Source organism: Malania oleifera, chromosome 4 (genome assembly GCF_029873635.1).
Source record: "Malania oleifera isolate guangnan ecotype guangnan chromosome 4, ASM2987363v1, whole genome shotgun sequence".
Classification (NCBI taxonomy): domain Eukaryota; kingdom Viridiplantae; phylum Streptophyta; class Magnoliopsida; order Santalales; family Ximeniaceae; genus Malania; species Malania oleifera.
The window spans coordinates 71,980,867-71,992,708 of record NC_080420.1 but is presented as its reverse complement, the minus strand read 5'-3'; the positions used below and the strand labels follow the sequence as shown (position 1 = coordinate 71,992,708).

The following is an 11,842-nucleotide window of genomic DNA, read 5'->3' as shown; positions in this document are numbered from 1 at the left end:
AACTTGGGTTAAATTCATGCAACCAAGAGTGACCATTAAATGCAACTAGAAGTTGCTACGTGCAATGTATAACATTGTATGAATTAAACATATGCAATTAGGAACCATCACATGTAGACCATGACTTGGTTAAATAAATGCAATCAAGAGCTATTACATGTAAGAACACGACTTGAATTAAATGGATGCAACCAGGAGTCATTACATGTAAGAAACACAACTCGAATTAAATGAATCTAACCAAGACCCATTACATGTAGGAACACGGCCTGTGCTAAATGAATGCAACCATATGTGTAAGAAAAGGACTTGAATATGCGATCAGAAGTCATTACGTGTGAGAACACAACCTAGATTAAGTGCATGCACGTAGGAGCATAACTTTGAAATATGAATGCAAATGGACCCCAACTTCTGGGAGCAAATTTGTGTTGAGAAAATATGCAATTTGAAAGAAAGAAGAGGTACACCGGAGATCAGGGTAAGGAGATCTAGATCCCCCTAGAATAAAAACAACGGGGCTTAATTTTGTAAAATGAATGGAGTTGGACCCCAACTTTTGAGAGTGAATTTATTTTGAGGAAATATATGATTTATAAAAAAGAAGTACGTTGGAGATCGGGGTGAGGATCTATAGGTCCCGCTGGCAAAAAATACGAAGGAGCTTAACTTTGTCTTGGATGATTTGTTGGACTTGTCCTTTTAGGAGGGCATTGGTCTCGAAAATCTAAGTGGAATGAAAAAAAAAACACACACATACACACACACATGAAACTAAGTTTGGAACACAAACTTAGGAAGGAAAAAAAAAAAAACAGAAATGAATGAATGCAACTAGGATCCATTAGGTGTAAGAATAGAAGTTGGAGTAAATGAATGTAAAGTGGATTCTCTACGTTTAAGAACACCACTTGGATTAAATGAATGTAACCAGAATCCATTACTATAGGACCACAACATGGACTGAATGACTGCAACCTTCCGCCACTACATGTAAGAATATCAAATAGATGCAATTAGGAGTCATTACTTATAAGAACACGACTTGGATTTTCAAACCAAAGAGCCTTTATGCGTTGGAAGACTACTTGAATTTGCCTGCAACCAAGAGTCATTACGTGTATGGACACAATCTGGGTTAAATTCATGTAAGCAAGAGTGACCATTAAATGCAACCAGAAGCCGCTACATGCAATGTATGAAACACTATATGAATTAAACGAATTCAAAGCTACCATAGGAGCAAAAGAATAAAGATTTGCGGCCTGGAAGGAAGGAATTGAAGGACTAAAAAGTAAATTAAACACGTGGCACTATGGCAGCAACAATTTTCCTTCTATCCTCAAGCACAAAATTCCGTCGTGTCGAATTTAGGAACACCATGAGGCTGCAAGTTTGAAATTTTGAATCTTGATAAAATCCCACATAATTTTGTATTAAAATTTACCTAAATTCACAACAAGTCAAATCAACAGTTCCAAATTCTTATTCCTAAACATTAATTCAATAGAATTGATTGGATGGATTCTTTCCATGGTTCGGGTGCTTTCCATAGTTCGCAAAGTAAATTTCTCGAGTATTATTCATGCTTGAAGACAAAGTATTGGTTCCTATAGATTTCTTGCAATTTCAATAAAAATGCTCCTTTCCGTTATGGATAGCAATAGTATGGTTCAGCATTGTGAGTATAATGGTGGATGCCCAGGACCAAGTTATTATTATTTGTTTTTTCGCTTGTATGTTAAGCTTATCAAATTTTTTTAATAAATGATTTGCTACAAAAGGGTTTTTTTTTTTATCAAAATTTTTTTATTTGAATTACTTCTGCTTTTTTTTTTTTTTTCTTTTGTTTTGTAAATACGAAGAAAAAATTAAAATTTCTCTCCTATTTAGTTCGGATTCAAGTTAGCACTATATTTATTCCCTTTTATACTCCTTCTTCCAAGGATTATCCCAAGGGTTGTTGGTTTCTTTTCTACCAAGTGGGGCCCTCCCTTCACCACCCACATGGGGATGGTCTAGTAGCAGCAATGGAGGGAGTAAGTATAATGAATAGATCAAACTTCATGTCAAATTAAAATCGGTATAGGACATGATATCTTAAAAATCCAAGCTTAAGGGGTTACCCATTTTGCGGAAGTACAAGAAATTGGTGATTAGGCGCCAGAACCGATACTGCTTCACCACTAGTTTAGGGTTCAAGTACAGATGACAGGGAGAAATTATCTGCAAAACATTTATTTTAAAAAAATCATGACTGTAAAAAATACCGAACGAAACAAATACTACAATTAAAAGCCCCCAAACAATCGGCACATCAGAAACGAAGCGACAAAGATCGAAGGAACAAACCCAGTATTTCCCCAAATTGTAAAAAAGATAAATTTAAATGCCCTGATATGAGAACATCACGCATTGGACCATGAAAAAACAAAATCTTGTAATGTAAACAACTCCAGAGAGAGAGAGAGAGAGAGAACAATACATCGAGCGAACAGCCGATGGTGGTGACGACAGCGGCTGTGAGATAGGAGCGGGTGATGATGGGCATCTGCTTGTACCATTCTTCAACAGCTTGAGCCATCGTTCGCCAGATTTCAGACCCACCCGAAACCCTAAAAAAGAACAAATGCTTCGAAACTTGAGAACTTTTCGTAGGATTGTACAGGCAGAGTTTAAGGGTTTCAGAAAAGCTCCGGGAATTGAGATCACTGCTCACTTCAGGTGAGACAAAGGAAATGAGAAAGCTAAAAGCACAAATTCTGAGACCTGGCACAGTTCGGCTTCCGTCCTCGATTTCACCCTACCATGAGGATGATTCAATCGTTGCCAATCAGAGCGAGCGTGTGGGTGCACGCACTAATCACCTGCTTATGGGTACAGGTGATGTTCTTCTGTGATTTCGGCGCACGGTAAGAAAATCATGAGCAAGTACCTTTGCATATACGCGGCATGTAACTCTGCCCTGTGAAGGAATTTTTATGTTTATTTTTTGTTAAATTAATTAGCATTAATAGAGAGTTGTTCAAAAATATAAAAACCAAGCAAAATACATAACTCGATTGGAATCGAAAAGAAAATTTCGCTTAACTATTTTTTTGATTCTTCAATTTGATTTATATTTTTTTAATTATTGGTTCAATTTTTAACATTTATAAATCGATGGTTATCGAATACGAGCCTATATATATATATATATTTATATATTTATATATTTATAATATATATTATATGTGTAATTATATAAAAATATATAATATATGTTACAAATTTATAAAATAATATGCATTTTTATTTCTAAGTGATTGATCTGTATAAACCTTACCTTTAGAGGGTGTGGTTCACCTTGTGACTCCCCAATCTCCATTAGAGAGAGGAGGATTGGATTCCTCCAAAAGGGAATTTTATAAGGGAGTTCAGGTCTATACTACGTAGATATTGTGGTGGTCCCTATAAAGAACCATTTATAGGACGCCACAGTTTGTGTAAGTGTACATGTAACTAATATATCAATAAGTCGAAGTTAGGGATCAAAATCACAAGTTTTGTAACACTAGCGTGCAATTAACGTCAAATAAATACATTTAAGGGCTTGCTTAAAATATTAAAATCCTAACCTAATATTCTATTACGAGAGGAATGAGAAAATAAAAAGATGTTTTGGACTTTTGAGAAGTTGTAAAAATGAAAATGAAACATTAATAACAAAGGTAAATAAACCCCAAATTATTGATTTGTACTTAGCATTAATTATGAAAATTTATCTTACTATAATTCAAATATTTCAAATAATAATTTGTTATACCATATATGCTTTCAATGCTTGGATTTTGGTAACCCGAAATTTCTTATTTGAAAAAAAAAATAATTTTAGATTTATTGTTTATTGATTATCTGGAAAAAGCTTTCTAATCTTATATTCTAGAAAAATATATAGAGAGAGGTAACCTAAATGGAATTCTAGGAAAGCTAAAAAAATATTATAGAGTTGGTTTGTTCGTATTTATATTTTGTTGAAGTTCCTACTAGTGGATCTATGTTACCAAAGAACTCATCATGAGCGGACTAATGCATGGGTGAGCACAAATGCCAACTTGATAGAATAGGGTCTTGGATCTAACCATATAGACCAAGCGACTCATCCTCTATTTAATTTTTTAATGCAAAACAACTTTAGCAAATGAAAATTATTAATAATATCTCCCTCATTTGTGAGTCTCTATAATCACATCTTAAGTAGAAATTATCTTCCTCTTGAAAGCAAGCTTGATAGTGTTGACTTGATGTCTAAAGACAATGAAACTGGACAAAATACTTAAGGTTATGTTTTTCATTGCAGTAATAGAATTTTTTTTTTTCTTGGTTTTAAAAATTAGCACAATTACTCTCTTTCTGGTAGAGGTGGAGTATACATAGCTATTCATTGTATTATTCAAGTACTTTGTTATGTGTGATACTTGGTGTACATCACCAGGATAATCTTGCAAAAGTTTTTTTTTTTTTTTTGTGATGATTAGTATGGTGTTATTTTGACAATAAATCCAATTTTCCATCATAGGAGCAAGTACATCGGTATCAAGTATCTATATTCGAGACTTAGTGTCTAACAAAAAATTACAAGTAATTTTTGTTATTTTGAATATCAAGTTGCAAATACTTTAACAAAATCATTTTAAACGAGTAATTTTTGTTATTTTGAATATCAAGTTGCAAATACTTCCAAAAAACCATTTTAAACGAGTATTTTTTCAAATCCTTGAAAAATTAATAGGCATAATCGATTTTGAAGAACTTTATTTAAGACATGTTATATAAAAATAAACCATGTCTTTTTTATTTAGTTATTTTATGAATTACTATATCTAGTTACGACCCAAGCAACCCTACATATGAACAGATGATGCCATGAGTATGAGTTGCTAAAGCAACAAAAGTGTTGCTAGTAATCATTCAATGAAATATATAGTTCATTCTTTCATTTTATTTTTCCATATAATTTTATAGTAAATTTATTTTGAATTCCACACACTTGAGAGATGAACAAATACTTTTAGATTTCAATTATAATCTTGCTATTCATTTGAACATTTCCAACCTCTCTAACACCCTCTATATTTAGTTTTTTTTTTTTTTTTGTCCATTTGAGGTCCACATTTGTCCTATGCTACTCAACCAAAGGCACTTTATCTCCGGTCCGCACCCCTTCCCACACTTCCTAAGATTCTTAATCTCCAAAATGAAAGTCTCAAATTTTAGTTTAGTGGGATTATATTTGTACTACTTTTAAATCACTGTTAAATGGGCAATATTGCATTTTAAACACGTTCATTTTTTTTTTTTTATTGATCATGAGGTCACTCTAGTCATTAGCTGCACAATGACAATAGCAGCTACCATTTTATAAACCTTTCTACCATTCTTATAATTTGAATTTGAGACCTCTAACATTTTTATATTAATGTTCACCATTTTTATGATTCTCATCGTTTCTTGTGAAATCCTATTCAAAAGTTTCAAAACTTCAAAGTTTCTATAAAAAATTTTACTTACCCCTCCCCATCTACTTGATAACACGACATGGTATTGCAACATGTGAATTGAAGTTTGATATCTCAATCACAATGACAACAAAGAAAAAATGGGTTGTTAGATAATTGATATACATAATAATCCATGGTTGTGTCACTAACTTATTTTTAAAATAAAGGTAAAATCTTCAAAAAGAAAAACTTCTAGAAAACTATGATTCAATGTTTAAAAAGTTTTAAAAATATAATCATGTTTTAATATATATATATATATATATATGTATGTATGTATGTATATATATTAATGCAAATAAGTAGATAAATTAGCTAAATCATGTTGGCATTAGAAAAACATAATTTTCGTATTGTTGTTATGAATTCATTTGAACTACAAATATTGAAGAAATTTATTAATGGTTATAGAACTTTAGCATTAGCCTTATTTAAATTGGTATTTGAATGGTAATTTACAATAAAACTATATGTTGAACTTTACACATTATTTCAGTGTCATTGATTGTGCAATGGCAACCTCTTCTTAGTGACAAAATGTTCTCCTAGCATGTAAGTAAACCATTTCAATAAACTATTGTCTCCCACCCACCCATGTCCATTTATATAATTATTTATTGCTTTTAGTAGTTGCAAGGGGCATAGGAATTATAGTTTTGTTAATAAAAAACAAAGGGCGCAACACATTTTATGACTTTTCATATCCTTTTAAGGCCATAAGAACATACTAGGATAGGTGATTGGGACGACATGAGTACATTCAATCAATCATGCTTACTGTACATTGGTTGACATTGAAAGGACGTGTTAAGTTCAACGTGTAATATGTTGAAAATTGAAATAGGTATCAATTTAAAACTAACGATAAATATATTAAATCTTTATAAAATTTATCCAAAATTCATCAGTTTGGGTGTGCTTAACCCAAAAATGCCAAAAACCCCAATAAGATATGTCTGTTATTATTGTTTTTTCGTGTGCTACCATCCTATTCTTCTTTTTCTAAGAACTCCAAAGAATAGATAAAAATAACATGCATATTATTAAGTCCTCTGGCTTCCCAAACACAAAAGCAAGATATGGTAACAAGAGACATTACACACTTCATTAAATAATCCAAAGAAGAAGCTTTAGAATTCTAGTGCAAAAGAGTAATGTCAAAACTATAAAATGATTCAAAGTTTCTTCATTGTCGTTGTAGCAAAGGTGACATCCATTTGGCATTTTTGAACTCCTTTTTCTTCATAATGTAAGTCTTTGAAAATAATATATATCACAATGCATGTTTAATGTATGTCTTTCTATTCCAGTACAATTTATGTTCTTGGAAACTAAATTTTCATTTTTTTTATTGTTTCTTATAAGCATCTTCTCTATTGACACTTATTTGTTTTGAAGGGCTTCTAATCATCCTAAAAGGAGACTGTCTCATATACGCCTATTTTAGTTATTACATGGGATTAGAAGTCGATTGTCTTTACATTAATTATATGTTTGATACACGGGAATAAAATATAATGGAACAAAATGGAATAAAACTCGTTACTTAATTTCTTTATGTTCTTCATTCAAAAAAATAAATTATTAATAAAATGGAAGTAATATTATTATTGTGTTGTAATAATATAATTTAATTATCAATATTTACATACCATACTTTTTTATTTGAGATAATACAATGGTATTTAAGTGGAAAAAAAAATTACAAACAGATTATTCCGATGGATTAGGAGTGTCCAAAGGCCTTGGACACCATCATTCATATATATATATATAACATATCATATTATCTCAATTATTTCAATTAATTAAATTATTTAAGTATTAATTTTTTTTATATTGGTAGGGCTTTAATTGGTTTTATTCAGTTCGATTATTAAGAAAACCGAAGATCGAATCGAAATTTTAGGTTTTAAAATTTCACAAACTGATACTGAACCGTAAATCGTTGGTTTATAAGAAACGAAACTGCCGATGTTTTGGTTTGATTCTGTTAAACTATGATTTCCAAAATTTTAAATTATAAAAAATTCTTAACCTTTAGCCTCTATAGGCCTGTAGGCCACCGCCCACACCCAAGACATGGGCCCAACTTGTAAAACTGAAAGCTGAAGAGGAGGGAGGGGTGGTGGAATTGGCATTTATAGGAAGGGAAACTAATTCCCTTCCTAGAGAAATGGCAAGAGATGCGGACTGTGGAGTGAAGAAAGAGGAGGAAGAGGAGTGCGTGGTGGCCACGCATTGCCGGAGAATCAGTTAACTAGGACAGTCGAAAACTCTACAACTTTCGACAAGTTGACATGGAAGCCAAAATTGGTTCTTCTTCTCTCTCGTTGAGAATCCAAGTCCTAAACTTGAAGACTTTCTCAGCAGTAATGGTGGTGTGACTGCATCTGGAGGACTACTTGGTCATTTTCTTGGTGAAACTCTAATGAGTACATCCGAAATAGCCGCAAGCTTACTACGCGGGTTCTCCGATGAGCAGAAGCTTGCTACTTGAACTGCATGGGTTCTTTGAAATCTGAATATTTATTATATAAAATTATACAATTATAATTTATTAATTTTATTTTTGGTTTTTTCGGTTCGATTTTGGAGAGAAAAAGAAATCAAAATTTTTTATATTTTAAAACCAAAATTGAAACTACAAACCGAAAGACCAAATCAAGATGTGTTTTGGCTCAGTCTCGGTCCTAATTCTTTTATAGAAAATAAAAGCAACTCATGACATCAGCCCAGCCAATAAAAGTAGGTTATGACATCAATCTGGCCAATAAAATAGCCCCAGATAACCATAAGCATGCCATGTCATTTAATGAAACATGTGCAAGTCACATGCCATCTGTCATGTCATTTAATGAAACATACGCAAATCACATGTCATGCTTAATTGACGCAATTGGCCCACTATTTATCCTATACTTTAATTAAAACAATAAAAAAATTCCCCAAAATAGCCCCTATTGGCTTAAGGTTCCAACTTCACACGTCTTTAGACAATTTACCATCTTAGGCTCTTCAAGAAAGTCTCTTTCTTTAGTGTCCATGACCCTCATTGAATCTTACTCAAGCAATTTCTCAATTAGTCCTTGCATAGCCTCCTTGACCTTCTTGGCTAAAGCTTTTGTGATGGGTCCACTTGGCATGTGCAGATCATCCTGTGTAATTGGAGATTTTTGGTTCATATCATTCCCCCTCTCCTCAAAAGGATTTGTCCTCGAATCATCACTTACATCTAAAAGGAATAAATCAGAAACCTTGAAAATTGCACTGACCTTATACCCACCCGGTAAATCCAACTTGTATGCATTGTTGTCGATCTTTTCTAACACTTGAAAAGGTCTATCACCCCTCGGGTGTAGCTTTGTTTTCCTTTTAGTAGGAAACCTCTCTTTTTTCATATGCACACATACCCAATCTCTTGGATCAAAAGTAACGAACTTGCGCCCCTTATTGTCTTGAGATGAATATTGTCAATTCTTCTTTTCGATGTGCTGCCATGCTTGTTCATGGATCCTCTTCGCCAAGTAAGCCTTGTGTCATCTGTTCAAGCTAGCTATCTCATTCACAGATCTATTGTAAGCAAACTCAACAAGTGGTATGCATTCTTCCTACGATTTTAAATTCCTTTGAATGACCGCACACAAAAGGTAGCTGAAGTCCAATTAACTACTTCAGTTTTACCATTGGTTAGAGGATGACAAGTAGTAGAAAATAATAGCTTAATTCCTAACTTTCCCCACAAAACCTTCCAAAAGTAGCTAAGGAATTTAACATCCCTGTCACTCACAATTGTCCTAGGAATGTCATGCACAATGTCCCTAAAGAATAAATCGGCTATATTTGTGGCATCATCAGTTTTATGGCAAGGAATAAAATGAGCCATTTTAGAAAATCTATCAACCACCATAAATATAGAGTCCATACCCCCTTTGGACCTAGGCAAATCTAATATGAAATCCATTGAAATGTCTACCCAAGGTTTACTAGGTACAAGCAAAGGAGTATAAGACTATGAGGAGTATAGCTTGTTTACATGAAATGCATTTAGAACACACTCTCTCTACATCTCTATGCATATGTGGCCAAAAGTAGTGTTCATGTAGAATATCTAAAGTCTTTTGTGCCCGAAAATGTCCCCATCAAACAGGCTTTGTGACCCTCGCACAAGCAATTCTTTTTAAGGAGCAGTTAGGCACACAAAGTCTATTCTCCCTAAATAAATATCCATCATGCCTATAAAATTTATGAAACACAACTTTATCACATGCCTCATACACATTAGCAAAATTAAAATCTTTAGCAAATAAATCCTTTATGTACGAAAAACCCAATAACTTAGTGTTAAGTGTAGTAATTAAGGCAGACCTGCAAGAAAGCATATTAGCCACGACATTCTCTTTCCCCTGCTTGTACTGAATGACATATGGGAAAGTTTCGATGAACTCTACCCATTTGGCGTGGCGACGATTTAGCTTACCTTGCCCCTTCAAATGCTTTAATGAATTATGATCAGAGTGGATCACGAATTCTTTAGGCCACAAGTAGTGTTGCCACGTCTCCAATGCCCTCACAAGGCATATAGTTCTTTATCATACGTGGAGTAGTTCGATCTGCGCCATTGAGCCTTTCACTAAAATATGCAATGGGATGCTTATATTACATCAAAACAGTTCCAAAACCAATCTCGAAGGCATCACATTCAATCTCAAAAGTTTTAGTGAAATCAGGTAAAAGCAACAATGGAGCAGAACATAACCTATCTTTAATCATTTTAAAGTCATGTTCTTGTGCATTACTCCATTTAAACCCCACGTTCTTTTTTATCACTTCAGTTAAAGGTGCAGCAATGGTGCTAAAATCTCTCACAAACCGCCTATAAAAACTAGTCAACCCAAGAAAATTATGCACATAAGTTATATATTTAGGTATTGGCCAATCTTTTATTGTTTTTACCATTTCCTCATCCACTTTTATGCCCATAGCACTCACCATATAACCCGAGGAAATAACATTTTATTTAGGTTAGCAAACAATTTTTCTTTCCTAAGAACATCCAATACACTTTTCAAATAATCCAAGTGATCATCAAGATTCTTGCTATACACTAGGATGTCGTTAAAGTAGACAATAAAAAATTTGCCTATAAATGCACGCAAGACATGATTCATCAAGCACATGAAAGTACTAAGTGCATTGGTAAGACCAAATGGCATATCATCCATTCAAACCGTACTTTGTCTTAAATGCAGTTTTCCATTCATCACCTGGTTTCATTCTTATTTGATGGGTAGCCACTTTTTAAATCAATTTTAGAAAAGATGCAAGAGTCATGCAGTTCATCTAACAAGTCATCTAGTTTAGGGATACGATGAAGATACTTTACAGTGATTTTATTGATAGCTCTACAATTCACGTACATCCTCCATGATCCATCTTTCTTACTAATAACACAGGTACTGCACATGGACTCATGCTCTCCCTCACATGCCCCTTGGTTAGCAGCTCCTCAACTTGTCTTTGAAGTTCTTTAGTCTCCTCGAGACTGCTCCTATAGGCCTGACGGTTAGGAGTCCGTAGCCCCGAGGATGAAGTCAATATGATGCTCAGTTCCTCTAATTGGTGGCAAACCATTGGGCATGTCTACAGGAAAGACATCCTCATATTCCTACAGCAAAGAAACAACAACACTAGGCAAGGAAGAGATGAGTTTTTAAGTGCTCAAATATGCCTCCTTGTACATGAGTACAACTAGAGGTCTTTGTGCATAAAAAGCTTTCTTACACTCTTTTTCTTTTGCATACAAACTCACTTTTTCCTCTCTCGTTGTTTTTCCCTCAGTTTTACCACTCTTTTTTTTTTTCTAATTTCAGTTCCTCTCTTGCCCTCATTTTCATTCCTTTTTTTTTTGTTTTTTTTTCAATGCTTTATGCCTCTCTATTTGTTTTATTCTCAACCTTTCTTTTGTTTTTCTCATCATTTGCTCATTTTAATCTCACTTGATCTTCATACACTTGCTTAGGAGTCAATGGTACAAGGGTCACACTCCTCCCATCTTTAATAAAGGAATACCTATTCTTCAACCAATCATGAGTGACACATCGATCATATTGCCACGACCTGCCCAATAAGATGTGACTAGCTACGTTAGTGCAGCTCCCTCCATTGATGATTATGCTACACACCTTATCATGGATGTAACATCGAGTATGAAATATATTCTCATGCTACTCCTCATTCTCATGTTTCACCACATGCATGTTAAGCTCTCCTAGTTACTAGCCTCACAATGGACAGCATAC

At 33.7% G+C, this 11,842-nt stretch overlaps 1 long non-coding RNA gene across 1 annotated transcript; it reads right to left on the bottom strand.

Annotated features, from left to right (window-relative positions):
* Positions 1 to 2,044: 2,044 nt before the first annotated feature.
* LOC131153230 (uncharacterized) lies at positions 2,045 to 2,925 on the bottom strand. The gene is made up of 3 exons (XR_009136193.1): positions 2,770 to 2,925; positions 2,486 to 2,615; positions 2,045 to 2,226 (listed from the first exon to the last, which is right to left on the bottom strand). It is a non-coding gene; the product is annotated as an uncharacterized LOC131153230 (long non-coding RNA).
* Between the last annotated feature and the right edge of the window lie 8,917 nt (positions 2,926 to 11,842).